This window comes from Cervus canadensis, chromosome 12 (assembly GCF_019320065.1).
Source record: "Cervus canadensis isolate Bull #8, Minnesota chromosome 12, ASM1932006v1, whole genome shotgun sequence".
Lineage (NCBI taxonomy): Eukaryota > Metazoa > Chordata > Mammalia > Artiodactyla > Cervidae > Cervus > Cervus canadensis.
Window position 1 is genome coordinate 28232747 of NC_057397.1, and position 18730 is coordinate 28251476.

Consider the following 18730-nt stretch of genomic DNA (forward strand, 5'->3'; position numbering starts at 1 on the left):
GACTGAATTCTCACCAGTATGCCAAGTTTAAGGTGTTACTTCAGACAAGCGTCCCTAATAGGCATGGCCAGGCCCTTTACTTCCATTCTCTTTTATGCTATTTAGAATATAGACACACGTCTGGAACCCAGGCAGCCATTGGAGCATGTATAAGTATATCCCAAATATTATATTCAGTGTTATTTGTTGTTTATATGAAATTCAGATTTAACGGGATCCTTTATATTTTTTGCTACATCTGGTAACTAGCTTAATTTCAACACAGGAGTTCATAAGGCATCCAGGTAAGGCAACAGTAAAATTCTAGTTGCCCAACATCCCCTTCAGAAATCAGCCAAAAGTTTCTCCTTCAAACACTGGCTACCAACGTTAGTGTCTTACGTACATCGATTCTGCTAATTAGACCAGAATCAACAGTTAGGTCTAAAGGTCAAGGGGTGGCCTTTAGATTTTGAGATACCCAGATATGGAAATGTTTTCAGAATAGATAGCAACTAGCCTAATCATCTTATCTTCAGAAAATACTGATCATGAATCCCATGGAGAGAGAAAAATACATGCAAAAAGAGAAATAGGACCAGAGGAAATAAAGGGAGAGCGTGATAAACTGGAGCCTCTAAAGGAAGAGCCATGAAGGTCCGGATGACAGGTATACCCCAAAGCCTTCTGCCTCCAGCCCAGCTGACCCTCATCCACCAAGCGGTCTTAGCTGTCTGCCTTTTTTGCTGTCCTCTTTCTAATCTATGATTAAGGCTTGAATCTTGGCCCTGCTTCCCTTGAGGCCTTCTCTTTTACATACATGTTTGGAAATCACCAAAACTTGAAAAATGACTATGTCCCTGCATTTCAACGTCTATGTCCTAATCCCCCTGCTCTGACTTTCTTTTGTTTTGTTCTGTTTTTGACTGCTTGACTGTGGGATCTTAGTTCCCCAACCAGGGATTGAACCCCGGCTGTATGGCAGTAAAAGTTTGGAGTCCTAATCCCTGGACCGTCAGGGAATTCCCAGTCCTGCTGTGACTTTGCAAATACAAATACATTGGCTTGAGACCTCCAAATCCACCCCTATGTGATTGAGACCTCCAAGTCCACCCCTGTGTGGTCAATAACTTCTATTTAGTGCACGTTGTGTCCGTGGCCCTATGCCCGTCCTGCAGAGCTATAAAAGTGGATGAGATTGTTCTTTCAAAGAGCTGGACCTAAGAGGACTAGAAAGGTTGACATTGGAAGAGAGAAAGAAAGGAGGCTGGTCAACATGAGATTGTGGGGTGAGATGAGGGGATTTTAAAACATGCACCCATATGGCTGCAATCTTATGAGTTCCTGGGAAACAGAGAATGTTTTGGGAAAAGGAAGCCTGTGGGCTCCAGTTATTGGGAAACAGTTGAAAGTCCCACTGTAGGAATTGTCAAAGAAGAATTCCACACATTCTCTTTTTTAAAAAATTGGAAGTCTTTTAAAAGCAGGTTTGAGTACTCAAGCCTGCAAGTTCCCATTAACTTTTGACATAAAATGTAGATTGAGTTTGAGTCATATCTTTAAAAAGAATGACTGCAGTTACCGTTCTCCCCTTCCTCATGAGCTTTGTCTTAACTAACCTTGACTTCCTACCCCCCTGTTAGAATTAAGACTGCTTCTGGGCCAAAGACTGAAGCAGAGGAAGGGAAGAAAATCAAAGAAAGGAACAAGGATTAAGAGGACCTGCCATGTGCCAGGTACTGCTTTGTGTTTCACTGACATGTTTTTCCTGGTCTTTAAAACCAGTTTCTGATGTAGGCATTACTATTTGTTAGAGGCAAAAGAAAATTAGGCTTCCCAGGTAACACTAGCGGTAAAAAACCCACCTGCCAGTGCAGGAGACATAAGAGACATGGTTCACTCCCTGGGTCAGGAAGGTCCCCTGGAGGAGGGCATGGCAACCCACTCCAGTATTCTTGCCTGGAGAATCCCGTGGACAGAGGAGCCTGGTGGGTTACAGTTGATAGGGTCCCAAAGAGTCAGATATGACTGAAGCCACTTAGCATGCATACAAAAAACCAAGCCTCAAAAGAGTTTCAAGTTACCCGTGATTATTCAGCTTGTACTACAGAGTCATCTCCTTCCAGAGTACCATCCTGTCTTCTTTAGAGCTTTATTTCACAAACCTTTCCCATCCAATCCTTCTGGCCTCCATTTTTAGGGATACTGTTTTTACTTTGAGCTGTCCATAACCATAGCACCCCATGAGGACAGTTGGTTCTCTGCTTTATACCTTGGCCTACCTCAGAGCTCTCTCACTAACTCAGAAGCTAGTCTTGATTTTTCCATCTGAAAAATGGCAGAAGGCTACTTTGCCTATAGCTTTATGAGAATGAAATTGTGAGCAGTAAATATATGACAATCAAAATGCCTGGTACTTCTCCTCTTTTTCATATTTGAGCACCTTCTGCTCCATTGGCAGAGGGTGTAAGTAGAAATGAGCTTATCAGACAAGTTCAGCCCAGCTAAGGTGTTAGCTTATTGATAATTACTTCTGCCCAATTAAAATGTAAAATGTGCCATTTCTTGTTTGCTTAAGGTGGCTATTCTGATTGCATCTGAGACAGTAATTATACATATGTAAATATATATATATATCTCCTAAGATTGCTGTTAGTATTGTTTAGTTAGCACATAGTAAATAGCAGGGCACCTCAGATGTTGGCCTTGAACCTGACCAAAAATATCTTAAATCACAAATGCTTCCTCTTATTCTGTCTTTCTTTAAAATTAAAAAAAATTGCACTTATTTTTCCTTTAGTTTCTCTTTCTCCTCAGAATGTCAACCTAGCACTCACTTTACACATACAGACATGGCAAGCAAGAATGCTTATTAGAAAAAAAAATTGCTGTTGAATGAAGAGTGACCCAATAGTAGAGACCATTGTTAAATGTAAATCTTTTTCTTAATAAAGTACAATTTTAGGTAAGGCCTGGATGTAATTATTTTGAAGCAGCTTTAAAAATGGTGGAACAGATGGCTCTGATTATCTCCAAGAGGAAGGAAAAGATTCAAGAGTTTTGTCATTTCTTGTTTAATAGTCTTGGCATTCCTTATTCACACTTGAGTTTTGAATACTCTGGCTTATAAATTTACAATCCCATGCTGAACTTTAGTTCATTCTCATGATCTGACCCTACTTCCCACGCCAAGATTTGAGACTCCATCTCTGTTTCTAATTCACTGGCTTTTCCAACATTTCATTTTCTCATTAGCGTCTGAGCCTAGATTTCCCCCTCACTGCCCCCAACTATCTCTGTTCACTACGGGGAAGTTATAGACACCCACAAACTCTTTTCTGGGGGGTAGGGGTGGGTGTTTTGGGCCAGGCTGGTTCTTAGAGAAGCCACAAAAGCCATAGTCTGAAATAAAGTCTATCCACACCACCACCAGGTTTTGCTGTTTCTACCTGTTACAGAAGAGGTCCAGGGAGACAGAGAGAGATAGACCAGCATGGGACTTTACCAGGACAGAGTCTGAGGATAAGTGCCAGGGGGTTGAAACATGCAGACACAGGGAGAAATTGGCTCAGGGTGCAACCTCAACCAAAGACTCGGGGGGGTGGGAGGGAGGCTCACAGGGGAGGGGATGTATATTAATAGATACTTGTGGTTCATTCATGTTGTTTTACAGCAGAAACCAACACAACATTGTAAAGCAATTTAGTTCCCAATTAAAAATTTTTTTTAAAAAACCCAAAGATTCAGCCCACAAGGATATCTAGAGTCCACACTGCCCCTAGAATTGTCCCAAGGTTAGGGTGAAGATCCAGGCTTTCAGAGCTCAGTAGCAACATGCCATTGGCTGTGGACTGCCCTCAGGGTGGTGGAAGGCTGGGGGCGGGGGTGGGCAACCTTGGAAAGGAGCTCTCTTTAGCTAAAGGCAGTTCCTAAAGCTACTAGTGGCACTCCCAGAAGCTGGGAGCACGGATCCTCCCACCCTGACAGAATCTGGGTGACACAACCCAGTGAGCACGTATGCATTGTTCACCAAATACACAGTGTCCAGTACATACACAGTGACGACTGAATACACAGTGTCCGCCATATATTCAGTGACCAGTACACATGTAGTGTCTGCTCCAGTGCCGCAGAAATAGAACAGGGCAGGTGGCAATGGGTGCTGCTGACTCCTGTATTCATTCATTTTGGAGTTGCTCTCTTTCTTACTAGCAGAACCGCAGCAACACTAGCCTCTCAGCTTCTGTGATGATATAGCAGTCATGTTTATTAAATGCTTCTAATGTTAAAGAAAAAAAACCTTTAGACTAAAACCTGTAGACTGCAGTAGGCCCCTTATCTACAGGGGATACCTTCCAAGACCCCCAGTGGACACCCAAAATGTCCAGCCTTATATATGTTTCTCTTCCTCCTGACAGAGTCCAGCCTCTCCGGTTCTTCTCTCCCTCCAGAATTTTCCTCTTCAAATATCAAATACCTCCTGCTTTTGTGAAGCTGAGCAGTTCAGTTCACACCAGTTATTTGTGCCACCCACTCTCATGTCAAGAAGCAATAGAAAAATTTCTTCTGAACAATGAGCATATAATATTTTCAAAATACAATTATCATCATCAAAAATATCAACTTAAAAAAATTTTAAGCAAAATTAACTATGCTGTCTTTCAAAAATATAAGTAAATGTTTAGGAAATTAAAGAATAATAATGTTCCTTCCCTCCCATCCTTAAAGTTACCGTGATGACAGTGATTGGTCAGAGCGTCTTGTTGCTGTTCAGTCACTAAGTTGTGTCCAACTCTGTGTGACCCCATGGACTGCAGCACCCCAGGCTCCTCTGTCCTTTACTATCTCCCAGAGTTTGCCCAAATTCATGTCCATTGAGTCGGTGATGCTCTCTAACCGTCTCATTCTCTGCTGCTCCCTTCCTCTTTTGCCTTCAATTCTTTCCCAGCATCTGGGTCTTTGCCAGTGAGTCGTCTTTTCACATCAAGTGGCCAAAGTGTTGGAGTTTCAGCATCAGTCCTTCCAGTGAATATTCAGATATTCACTGAATACTTGGTGGGCAAATAATAACATGAGCCCTTTCTGCATTGGTAGGTGTCTCAGAGAGTCCCACTTATAGACATTATGTCTTTTCTCTACCTGTTACTCCCCACCTTTTTAACGATTCTTAATCTGGAAAGGTCCACGGGCCAGTTTAGCTTTTCAGAATTTCCTCCTTCTGCCTCTGGTATTCTAGAATCTCAAAATCCCATACTCTTTTCTCATGTCTCCTGGGTTTTTGCTTCTTCTGTATCAGTTCTTTGAACAGCCTAAAAATCTCTTCCTTACCTAGATTTCTTATCTGCCATTTCTCAGTAAGCTGCTTAACCCTCTAGCATGTACACAAGCCCCGAGCCAAGAAAAGTGTAATACAATGCTCTAAGGAACTTTCTATGCTCACACAGAAATTAAGGAATAGGTTAGACTTCTACCCACCTACTTTTCTCTGCATTTCTGCATCAGGAATCAGAACATAATTATTTGGTAAGTAGAAGTCTGAGAATGAACTAGCATAGTTCTTTGCTGGTTTTTCAAACATTATCTCATGTGCCCACTGGACAATCTAGCTGGCTGAATCTTATTATCTTCACTTGACACACAGACCTGATAACTTCTCGGCCATCAAGAACCTTGACTGTCTCACCAGTGCACACACCATGCTTGGCAGAATATGTGCCACTTAGTAGAGTCTCAATAAATACTTGTTAAATGAATGAACATTGGCAAACTAATGTTCACAAATTAAATGGAATGAATATTTATTGAGTACCCACAATAGGCTGATCACCAATCTAAATATTTTCATCTACATTTTATCTACACAGTATTCCTATGAGGTTGACCAAGTGCAGGAGCTAGATTTTGCAAGCAAATGGATTTTCAATAAAATCTGAATTTTATTGGCACATTTTCTACTGTGTAGGGTTGCCTCACTATATGTAATGCATTTCTAGATTATTTCTAGAAAATGTCTTATAAATATGTACTATGTATAATGCATATCAACCTACCGTATAATTTTTCTCTTTTCTAAAAGATATTTCTAGATATTGGGTCAATATTTACACAATGACAAAGCTTTAATTTGAGGAAAACATCATGATTACAGAACTAACTTAGAGGGAGCAAAGGGTAGGTTTAGTTGGTTGTTTCTGAGAAATAAGAAGAGACAGTAGGGGCCCTTAAGGATAGAGGCTGGGTAATTTTGTGTGTTTCATTTTTCTAAAGAAGTAATCTAGAATAGATGGTTTGTTGACAGGACAAGAGTTGCTTGCCAAAATAACAGGAATGATTAACAACAGTCTCTCTTAAGGCTTAGTTAAGCTATCTGTTTTAGACAGAAAACATCTCAACCTGTTCTTTGCCTCCTTAGAGTATTGAATTTCATTTTGCTAGCATTTATGACATTATCATTAAATAACATGTATTGTAATAAATGGTTGAAAACCTTCTCCACAAGAATGTCAGCTTCAGAAAACAGGGACTTTGACTATCTAGTTCACAACATCCTCACACAGGGCCTTCAGTATAGCCAGTGCTTTATACATATTTCATAGATAGAAAATCACTCAGTATCTATTAATCACTTTTTATGTGTTGCTTACTGTTCTATGTTCTTTCATATGTATTTTCATCTGCCCTCACAATAACCCCACTGGGTTGGTACTTTTATAATCTCTATTTTAAATATGAGAAAACAGGTACAAGAAGATGAATAACTTGCAGGCATATAATCTCCATTCCTGCAACCATGACCGTCTTGTCTGTGAACTCATGATTGACAATAAGAATAGCTGAGAAAAGAGGCTATTTATTGAGATCTGCTGAAGTTGGTCTTTGGGAAGCATTAATATGAAACCAAAAAAATGCTTTTACAGTTAATAACCATGTGGCAAGGCTTATCCACATACCTCTGCCCTAGACCTCTTGTCAACAGTCTTCTGATCGTTTTTCTTCTAAATAACTGATTGTACAACTGAACTCTCATCTAATACCCATCACTCAATGAAGATCTGTATTTCTGGTCATCTTTCGTTTCTGGAAGAACAAACGACCAGGTACATTGCCTGAAGTTCTGTCCATTTGGAGGGTTTACTTTCAAACCATTTTTCAGTTGTGAAATGGGCTGTACTGTTGTAGCCATTTATTTTTGGGTGGTGTCACCATATCCTGCAATACTCTTTACAGAGCAGGCTGAGTTTTGTTTTGTTTTGTTTCTTTTTAAGTCATCAGACTGCAGAAAATTGTGGTAGGTTGTGAAAGGAAGTAATGTAGCAGAAATATGAGAATTGGTTCTAGAAATTAATTGTGCTTTTAAGATTTTCTTGAGCCTGATATGTTACACTTGATGATGGAGTGCTGCTCTCTACATCCAACTTCATGGCTTGATGAGTCAGACCTAGTTCTCCATGGGCAGCTCAGGTTGCATGGTAATTTGCTGGCCGCAATCAAATGTTTGGTTTCCATGAGACCCAGAGGCAAGACAGAAGTTTTTCAAAAGAATTGTTATAGGCAGAGAATTATGGCTTTGCTGTGAAATCTTATAGGTTTTTCTGTGACTCACCTTCAGTGGCTCCAGAGGGCATCTCTGTTGTCCATAGACACTTCAGACACTATCGGACCTGCTGGATCAAATGAACCCAGCAGCGGAGTCACTTACATAACAGCCTGAACCTGTTCAGGACTTTGTCTTGCTCTGAACCCTATCAATACTGGAAGGCTTCTGGGTTACTCAGTAAACATATTGGGGTGTCAAACCCTAATGAGACACTTGTTTTCCTTAAAAATCCAAAATGTTCAGTAACTGTTGTGCTTCTTCCTGGAGGTAGGAGGAATCAGATGCAGCAACCTGCTTTTCTTGACCCTTGATCACCATCCCCTTAAAAAATCCATCAAGGTGGCATACATGTGTCTAACGGGATGTCTAGAAAAGTTTAATTTCCTCTTCATAAGGTCAAATCAGCATGATAACAATCAGTGTAGTAGATCAAGAATGAAGAATGAATATGTGAATGAAGAATATGTGAATATGTGAATGAAGAAGCAATAAAGGCCTCTCCTAATTGGATTTTGATTATAACAAGGGCTAAAGACTTGATATAAGTGGATGGGACAGTGACTGTTTATTGCTGACCCTTCTAGGTGAAAGCAAACTGCATTTCTGAGATTAATAGCTGCAGTGTCCAGGGATGTATTGGTGTGCTGCAATGGGGATCTTCCCAACCCAGGAATCAAACTGGGGTCTCCTGCATTGCAGGCAGATTCTTTACCACTGAGTTATCAGGGAAGCCCACATGGGGTACAGCAGCTCTAATTCAAATCATCATCTTATTAACCTCATAATACACCATTGTCATTCCTGAGGATTTACCTGTGTCCTGCATAGTCAACATAGGAAGTGAAATGGGGATACAGTAGGAATTACCACTCCTGCCTTCTTTATGTTTTTTTTTTTCTTTATGCTTTTGATGACGCATAATATTCCTTAATCATCCTTTTAATGCCTGTGAGGTCTGTAGTGATGGCCCCTCTTTCACTTTTCATGTTAGTGAGTTGCATACTGTCACTTTTTAAACTAGTTAACCTGGCTAGAGGCTTGTAAATTTTGTTGATTTCTTCAAAAAAATGGCTTTTAATTTCATTGATTGTCTCTGTCAACAATTTCATTGATTCCTATTCCAATTCTTATTATTTATTTTCTTCTGCTTATTTTGGGTTAATTTGCTCTTCTTTTTCTAGTTTCCTAAGATGGAAGCTTAGACGACTGATTTTAAACTTTTCTCTTTCCTAATATATGCATTCAATGCTGTAAATTTCCCACTAAACATTGCCTTTTGCATCTAAAAATTTTTATAGCTGTATTTTCATTTTCATTTACTTCAAAATATTTTAAAATTTTTCTTGAGATCTTTTTCTTTGGCCCAAATATTATTTAGAAGTATATTGTTTAATCTCCATGTGTTTGGGAATTTTCTACCTGTCTTTCTGCTATTGATTTCTAGTTTAATTTCATCATGATCTGAGAGCTGACATTGTAATATTTCTATCTTTATAAATGTGATAAGGTGAACTTTATGGTCCAGAATGTGGTCTGTCTTGGCAAATGTTCCAAGTGAGCTTGGGAAGAATGTATATTCTGCTGTTGTTGAATGAAGTAGTCTATGGCTGTCCATGATACCCAGTTGATTGACAGTGTTTTTGAGTTCATATGTTCTTTCTGTCTGCTTTATCTGCCTATTTCTGAAGGAGGGATGTTAAGGCCTCTATCTATAAAAGTGCATGCGTGCATGCTAAGTCATGTCAGTCATGTCCAACTCTTTGCAACCCTATGGACTGTAGCCCACCAAGCTCTTCTGTCCATAGCATTCTCCTGGTAAGAATACTGGAGTGGGTAGCCATTACCTTCTCCAGGGGATCTTCCTGACTCAGGGATTGAACCCAGGTCTCCCAGATTGAATTCTTTACCATCCTGCCCACCAGAGAAGCCACATATAGTAGTGGATTCATCTGTTTCTTCTTGCAGCTCCATCAGATTTTGCCTTATGTATTTTGATGTTCTGTTGCTAGGTACATACATTTTAAAGACTGTTATGCCTTATTAGAGAATTGGCCACTTAATCATTATGTAATGTCCCTCTTTATCCCTGATAACTTTCCTTGTCCCAAAATCCACTTTGTCAGAAATTATTATAGCTTTCTTTTGATTAGTATTAGTGTGGCTACTGTTTTCTCTTTGTTGCCCTTGTTCCTATTTTGTTCTCTACTCTTTTTCTGCCTTTTGAGGTTTTCATTGAATATTTCATATTAATTTTCCTTTTCTCTTTCTCAGTCTATCAATTATACTTCTTCCTTTTACTGTGTTTAGTGGCTTTCCTAGAACTTGCAATACACATTTACAACTAATTCAAGACCACTTTCAAATAACACGGTACTGCTTCACAAGGAGTGCAAGTTCCTTATAATAAAAAATAATTTTATTCTCCCTCCTATCCCTTAGGAGGACATCCTCATGGGTCATACTCTGTAGCTGAACCTCTGGAGTCATCTGGGATTTGAATCTGTTTGTAGAGTTAGAAACAATGAGAGGTGATGGGAGTAGGCCTTAAGGATGATAGTAGTGCCCTGAAAATAAGAGATCTTTTACAGTTTCTTCAGACAAAAGGTGACTAATCTCAGAAAGTGGTAGAAGTCTCACTTTGTCAAAGAAAATAGTAGAATTTGGGTCTTCAAAATCCTCAGCTTTCTTGGAATTTGTGTATGTGCCTTCCTCCCAAATTTCAGAAACTCACTCTTTTCTAATAAATTTCTAATTAATTTTCTAAAAGACCTTAAGAACTTAGAATTAAATTTGCCTTGCAGTTCAGCCATCCACAGGATTGAATTTTGGGTTTAGTTTTTAGAAATTTCAATTCTTTGATTACAGAGGATAAAAAAATCACCTTAAGGGCCATTATAGAAGTTTTCAATTCCTTACCAAGACCTTGAGTTATGAATTTAAAACCCTAATCCCATTTTCCCCCCTCCATGTTGCCCAGCACATTTAGATACAACCAAATCAATCCATGGTAGTTTTATGTTTATTTCCACTAAAATGTCCTATGGCAGGAACCACTTGGATATGCAAGGTCTTTCCAGGTGGCTAGAGGTGAGACTTTAAGTAGTGTTCTTTGAGGACTTCCCTGGTGGTCCAATGGTTAAGAATCTGCCTGTCAATTCAAGGAACATGGGTTCAGTCCCTAATCAAGGAACTATTAATATTAATAAGATCCCACAACTAAGCCTATGTGCCACAACTACTGAAGCCTGTGTATCCTAGAGCCCATGTTCTACAACAAGAGAAGCCATCCCAATGAGAAGTCTACACACCTCAACTAGAGAGTAGCCCCTACTTGCTGCAACTAGAGACAGCCCATGCACAGCAATAAAGATTCAGCACAGCCAAAAATAAATTAACTAAAAAAAAAATTTAAAAATATAGGTAGTGTTTTCCCACTGCATGCCATGGACTACCACTGCCCTATTTGCAACTGGAAACTGGATCATGATGGTCTTTAAATCCAGCCAAATCAAAGAACCTGTTCTAGATTGCTAATACCAAGATCCTGTTGCTGCTACTGCTGCTAAGTCGCTTCAGTCGTGTCCGACTCTGTGCAACCCCATAGACGGCAGCCCACCAGGCTCCCCCATCCCTGGGATTCTCCAGGCAAGAACTCTGAAGTGGGTTGCCATTTCCTTCTCCAATGCATGAAAGTGAAAAGTGAAAGTGAAGTCGCTCAGTCGTGTCCGATTCTCAGTGACCCCATGGACTGCATGCAGCCTACCAGGCTCCTCCATCCATGGGATTTTCCAGGCAAGAGTACTGGAGTGGGGTGCCATTGCCTTCTCCGAAGATCCTGTTACTCTGGAATTATTCTATGTAAAAATAATTGTGTTGATCAAGAAGCAGAGCCGTCATGCATATTTGTGAGAATAGGAAATTTATTAATCTGATTAAACTTTACACGATTATGGGAGGAGCTAGGGAAGTGAAGGCACAGAAGGGAAACTCAGAGGACCACTGAGCAAAGCACCAACCAGGCCTCCTGAAGCCCTGTGGTAGGTGGACGTGGTGGAGCTTACAGAGACGTCATGGACACATCTGCTCACGTGGGCTCACAAGAAGTGTGTGGGAAGTGGGGGCCTCTGTGTGGCTCTTGCCTTTACAAGTCTGCACTGCAGCATCAGGGGTAATCTTGGGGTCCCTGTGGGTCAGCCAGGCCAACAGTTGGAAAGATAAACCGGCCAGGAAGTGAAGTGAAGTGAGGAAAATCTGGGAAATTGAAGGTACAGTGGTAAGTTTAGAAGATCAGAGTCAGACTCTTCCTGCTTTCATCATTTACTATTGTGAACTTGTAAACCTTAATTAATTTTTGTGAATTTCTGCTTTTCTAGTTGGAAAAGACAGATGGAATATTTACATTTAGGGATTGCTTGCACACCTCTGATATTTTTTAAAAACTATTTTACCCTTTTCCCAAATTTTAAATTAACAGTGAAACATTTTCATCATAAGGTAAAATAGTATCAAAAGATGTGACTTTCAGCATATTTTAATTATTGACATTTGATATAGAAATCATATTGTCATCCTTTAATATGTTCTAACCAATATAATTTAAATGCTATAGTGACTTTATGCCCACCATCCTCATTTTAAAAATCCATGAATAAGCTCTTCTTTAACAACCAGAAATTTTAACATTGTCCCATTTTCTCCTTGAACTCATATTTCCATTCCATTTCTCCTACAGAATTTTATCCTAACATAATATATTTTTATGCTTGACGGTCTTTTATTGATCACATTTTATATCTTTCTGCTATAAAATTAGGTATATAAATTGAAATTATTTTTTTTATATTCTCTGTGACCAGAGGACCTAAGTGCTATTCTTCCTTCATCTGGATTAAGTTATCATTACAATTATTATTGGCTTATTATTGATCAAAGAAACTTAGAATTTTACAGAAATGGATAGGTAAACCTTGAAAATACAAGTTAATTAGAAATATACATTTTAATAGGTATAATGGTGGTGGTTTAGTCACTAAGTCATGGCCGACTGTTGTGACACCATGGACTGTAGCCTGCCGGGATCCTCTGTCCCTGGGATTCTCTAGGCAAGAGTACTGGAGTGGGTTGCCATTTCCTTCTCCAGGGGATCTTCCTGATCCAGGAATCGAACCTGGGTCTCCTGCATTGCTGGCAGATTCTTTATGACTGAGCTACAAGGGAAACCAGTGTGTATAATATATCTGAATACATATGCATATATAACTCTCCCCTCTGACAGTGAGAAACATGGATTCCATCATCCTTAAAATATTTACTTATCTGATCAGTCCTGCCTATGGACAGTTTTCCATCACCACTGTTCCATCACCATAAGCGCCTCACACCTCTTAGCTCTAACACCCCACATGGGGCCACCGTGCAGTGTGGCCAGTCCTAAGTCATGCTCAGTCCTAAGTCATATCCAACTCTTTGCAACCCCATAGACTGTAGCCAACCAGGCTCCTCTGTCCATGGGATTTTTCCAGGCAATAATACAAGAATGGATTGCCATTTCCTTCTCCAGAAGATGTCGTCCACCCAGGGATCAAACCAGTGTCTCCTGCTTGGCAGGCAGATTCTTTGTCACAGCACCACCTGGGAAGCCCTGGCCACCGTGCAGACACCTTCTTAATGATGCTCAGACAGACGCTCAGGGCTGGGCTTGTGCTCCTGTTTCCCCTCTTCATGTTATTTTGCTCTGCCCTAACTACTGGTGTGTGGACTCAGTTTTTCTGAAAGGAAACCAGATAGGGAAAGGGAAGGGACCATGTGTGTTTACAAATCTTAACTTTTTAATTCTGAAATAGACATTGGACATAATTAATTACAGCCTTTCTATGAGTTTCTATGAGAAATAGCCTACAATACCCTTTAGTTTTTATTATTGACACACTACTATTGCTTTCTTCTCAGGATCTTCCTCAGCGTCCACAATTTTGTTGACAGGAATTAGGGGGATAGAAGAAAATAGATCTTTAGAGATGATTGTCACTTCTTCTTTAACCCAACCCTACATATAAATCTGATTTCAGAATATTCCAGCATGGGCAGGATACCCTATTTCTAATGCCCTAGTTTGTCTGGAAGACAAAAACATAGTAGAAAGGGAAAGATAAGCCTTATCAAAGTCTTATCAAAAATTTATGTTGATTTGGTTGAGGAAGTTTTCAGATACTTTTCCCTAAGATTTGGATTGGGTGAAACATAACCCTTTCTTTTGTAATATGAGGGAAGTTTGATTGTTAGAAGGAAATGGGAAAAAAAAAAAACTAAATTGATGCCTTGACCCTAGATCTATTCTCAGGCAGATCAATTTTTGCAAAAAGTTGAGAATATGAAAATGGATTTTCATCTACTGCCTACAAAGTTCTTGAAAAATCTTCATGGATACTCAGAGGCATATCTACCAAATTTGGTAATTATTGGCCTATGTATTTGTCTCTTAGTCAATTTGAGTTGCTACAACAAAGTACCATAGACCGTATGGATTATAAACCACAGAAATTTATTTCTCTTACTTCTGGAGACTGGGAGTCTGAGATCAAGGATTCTGTTGAGAGCCCTCTTCTGAATTGTAGATGGCTACAATTCATGGCTACACAACATTCCTGTTGTGTCCTCATATCGTAGAAAGAGGCTCTCTGGCCTTTTACTATATGGGCACTAGTACTTTTCATGAAGGCTGTACCCTCATGATCTAATTACCTCCAAAGGTCCCACCTCCAAATACCATATTAGGAATTAAATTTTAACATAAGAATTTTGCAAGGGGGACACTAACATTCAGTCCATAACAGTGCTTTACAAAATTAAATAGTGAACTGATGGCTGTGGAAAAACAATTTGTGCAGATAATCAATAATGTTCACGGATGAGAACAAAAAGAAGTATGTTAAAATGTTATTCATCAAAGAGTAAGTAGGGATTGCACTTTAATTCTATTAGGACATATAATGGACAATATAAAAATCATTTTTTAAAATTTTTGTCAAAACCTTCTGCCCTTTTAAATCCATTTTTCATATTAATACTCATCTCTGTCACATTATTTTATTAATAGATGTTTAATGAGAAATACCTCAACTATTTAGATTTAAGATGTTAAATTTCTGGGGCCACACCATGCAGCATGGGGGATCCTAGTTCTTGGACCAGGAATTGAACCCGACCCCCTGCAGTGGAAGCATAGACCACCAGGGAAACCCCTAAAATGTTAAATCATAACAGCAGGAAATACTTTTAGGCACTGGGTGAGCTTATTCACCCTGTTGTTTCATGATTCAGCAAATAGTTGAATGCCTACCAAAAACTCAGTGGAGCCAAACACAGGCAATCTAACAATGAGTGAAATTCAGTATGGTCCCTGCATCCGTGGAGATGCATCACCCTTTGATGAAAGCAAAAGGAGCTATAACTTAAACAAGAAAATGAGATCCATGTACAGAACCTAGATTAGCTTGACAAAATGAAAGATAAGCTCTAGAATATCCCTGTGGCTTTCAGCTTCAGGAACCTGAGAACTCTATTTTTAATAATTCCATTGGATCATCCTGTCATGGACACCTTCTGCATCTGTGGATCTTTGCTGTTATTTAAATCCCGCAAGGGTGAGTATGGTTGATGTAGCTTGTGTTGTGTTTCTATCTCTGGGAATAGTTGTGTGACTGTAAATGGTAGTTTCACCATAAGTACAAAAAAAAAGGAGGTTCGTTAAGGTTGGAAAAATAATGGGGAGGGCAGGGTTTCTACTGAAAGGAAAAGAAAGTATATTGTGGGTAGGAATGTCTACTCCAGTCTTCAACCATGAACTAAAATCTGTATCTGGTTCATCTTCTTATAGAAAAGTTAGCTCATTAGTTTCTAATAGTTTATATTTTAAAACTGAATGGATAGAGAATATGTGCCCATAAATACAAAGGAATAGTGTATATTGTACTCAGCCATAAAAAAGGAACAAAATTGTTTCATTTACAGAGATGTGGATGGACCTAGAGAGTGTCATACAGAGTGAAGTAAGTCATAAAGAGAAAAATGAGTATTGTATATTAATGCATATATTTGGAACCTAGAAAAATGGGACACATGAATCTATTTGCAAAGCAGAAATGGAGACAACAGACAGAGAAAAAATGTATGGACACCAAAGAGGGAAAGGGAGGTGGGATGAACTGGGAGATTGGGATTGACATGTATACACTACTGTGTATGTTTTTTCCAGTAGTCATGTACGGATGTGAGAGTTGAACCATGAAGAAGGCTGAGCCCTGAAGAATTGATGCTTTCCAATTGTAGTACTTGAGAAGACTCTTGAGAGTCCCTTGGGCAGCAAGGAGATCAATCAATCCTAAAGGAAATCAATCCTGACTATGCATTAGAAGGACTGATGCTTAAGCTGCCACCTGGCGCGAAGAGTCAACTCATTGGAAAAGACCATGTTGCTGGGAAAGATAGAAGGCAGGAGGAAAAGTGGGTGACAGAGAATGAGACGGTCGGATGGCATCACTGACTCAATGGACATGATTTTGAGCAAACTCCAGGAGACAGTGAAGAACAGGGAATCCTGGCCTGCTGCAGTCCATGGGGTCACAAAGTAGGACATGACAGCGACTAAACAACAAACGCAATGGTGTATAAAATAGATAACTAATGAGAACCAACGGTATAGCATAGGTAACTCCACTCAGTGCTGTGGTGACCTAAATGGGAAGGAAATCCAAAAAACAGAGGGTATTTGTTTATATATGGCCGATTCACTTTGCTGTACAGCAGAAAATAATATAACATTGTCAAGAACCTATACTCCAATAAAAGGTTTTTAAAAACTGAGTCAGTACCTACAATGCTGTTTGTCTCCTTTGCTCCTTTCCCCCTCATCCTCTTTCTTTCTTTCTCCTGTTCCCTCCTATTTCTCTCTCTTTGCTAGTTTCCACTCAGTCATGTCCAACTCTTTGTGACCCCATGGACTATAGCCCACCATAGAATTCCTCTGTCCATGGAATTCTCCAGGCAAGAATACTGGAGTGGGTTGCCATTTCCTTCTCCAGGGGATCTTCCCGACCCAGGGATCGAACCAGGGTCTCCTGCATTGCAGGCATATTCTTTACCATCTGAGCCATCAGGGAAGCTTCTCTCTCTTTATATTTAGACAATTCTGCCCAGCTTTCTTTGAAAAGATACTCAACCATCTTTATATAAAATAATGTCAAGGCTATAATATTTTTCTATAAGTGTAATAAAATTAAGACAGAGTTAATAATTTATAGTTTATAAAAGTTGGTTTCATACGTACATACATTTGCTATATGATTGACACATGGATGCTATTCTCACTGTGCAGCACGTAACACACAGAAGCAACTCAGTCACAGCTAGTGCCTGCAGTTTGTATCCTCTACGCTGTGGCCTGTTCATGTCCAGGGTGAAATAAACACTCCACGGACACCATCATGGTTTTCAAAGGGGAAGCTGGTCCAAGGGAAGCAGTGAGGCCCAGCATCTAACACACTGCTTTCCTTTTACTGCACCCTATGTTCATACAATGTTTTTGATCTTGATGTCATTTAAAAAAAAAATTGTTCTGATTTTTTCCCTATTAGTAAACATTTCAGTAGTTCTGGAAGCTCATTAATTGATCTCAGTGTGGAACCTTTGCACTGATCTTTTATTTTCAGTATTTATCAATAATGACACATTACAGCCATTGAACCCATATTGCCTTCCTTGGTTCCCGGCTTGTGTTTAAAACCATTGTTTGTTTTCTCTGTCCATGGAATCTTAATATGCATGGCATGTCTCTCTTGAGTGGCCGCCAAATTTCCCTCAGGCTGGACTTTTAACTACCCGTGGCAAGCCCATTGGATTGGCAGTCACATGGGCATGCCTGGGTTTCAGCGGTTCTTGAAGATGCCCGTCACTGGGTGGTCGGCTGTTCCTTACACCAAACTTCAAGCCTCAGTGTCTTAAACATGCCTCTCCCAAGTATCCTCAAGAGATTATCCTTTCCAGACCACCTTCGGACTCACTTAGAATTCTCACTTTTGTTTTCAGGCTTCTGATGATGTGAATTTAAGATTTACTCATTTTTGAGCTTGCCTTTTGTCTGGGATAATTTCTCATGACTGTAGCCAAAAGAACATTGAAATTCTTGGTATTAGAACAATCAGTGAACATTTGGAGCTCTCTTCATTTAAAACATAAAGTTTTTTTTTTAAATATGTACAGCATAAATAATGGAAATATTTAAAATTATGCTCCCTCAACCCCCATACATAATTTGCATGATCGTGCATAGTGTATAGTGTAGATTATAAATCAGAGCATTCCAAACATACTCTCAAAATTAGGTGAAAAATCTATTTGTTTTCATAGCATGTGGTTTAAAAGAGTTAAATACACAGCCCCTTTATTTATAGAAATTAGCATCTTGCTGATGACACGTAAGATGAAACTTCCACGTTCTTGCTGAATTCCATGTTCTCTGTACTTAGACTTGATAGTGTGTGACTGAATATTTCTTTGTAAGGCCAACCCCTGTCCCCAACTCTCTATTACCTGACATTCCTAGAGCAACCCAGAGTAGCCACAGGGCTTTGTGTGTGCCTGTGCGTGCGCGCGCACACTCGGTTGCTCTGTTGTGTCTGACTCTTTGTGATCTGCCAGGCTCCTCTGTCCATGGGATTTCCCAGGCAATAATACTGCAGTGGGTTCCATTTCCCCTTCCAGGGAATCTTCCCAACCCAGGGATTGAACCCTCGTCTCTTGTGTCTCTTGCATTGGCAGGCAGATTCTATACCACTACACCACCCGGGAAGCCCCAGCTATAGGGTTAGAGCATAATTATCACTATGGTTATAGTGACAAAGGAGTCATTAGAAGTTATTTTGTTTTAAGTACAGAGCACAACTGAGGGAATGCTTGATAACTGGAAAAAGGAGTGTGAAAAGTGAGATGTGCCAAGGAAATTGCTTGGGTTTTCTAGATATTGCCCAAACTTTGTTGTTAAGACTTTGTTTTGTTTTGTTTTTAAAAAGCAATCGTTCTTAATATATTTTTTCCTCCTCATTCTTGTGAAATTCTGCACTTCTGTCAACTAAGAAAACAACGAATCCAACATGACAT

The 18730-nt window shown here is 39.6% G+C and overlaps 1 long non-coding RNA gene across 1 annotated transcript; it reads left to right on the plus strand.

Annotated features, from left to right (window-relative positions):
- The first annotated feature begins 513 nt into the window (after positions 1-513).
- On the plus strand, positions 514-15890 carry LOC122450805. Its single transcript, XR_006272230.1, has 4 exons — positions 514-649; positions 1623-1715; positions 13526-15219; positions 15834-15890. It is a non-coding gene; the product is annotated as an uncharacterized LOC122450805 (long non-coding RNA).
- Positions 15891-18730: the final 2840 nt, after the last annotated feature.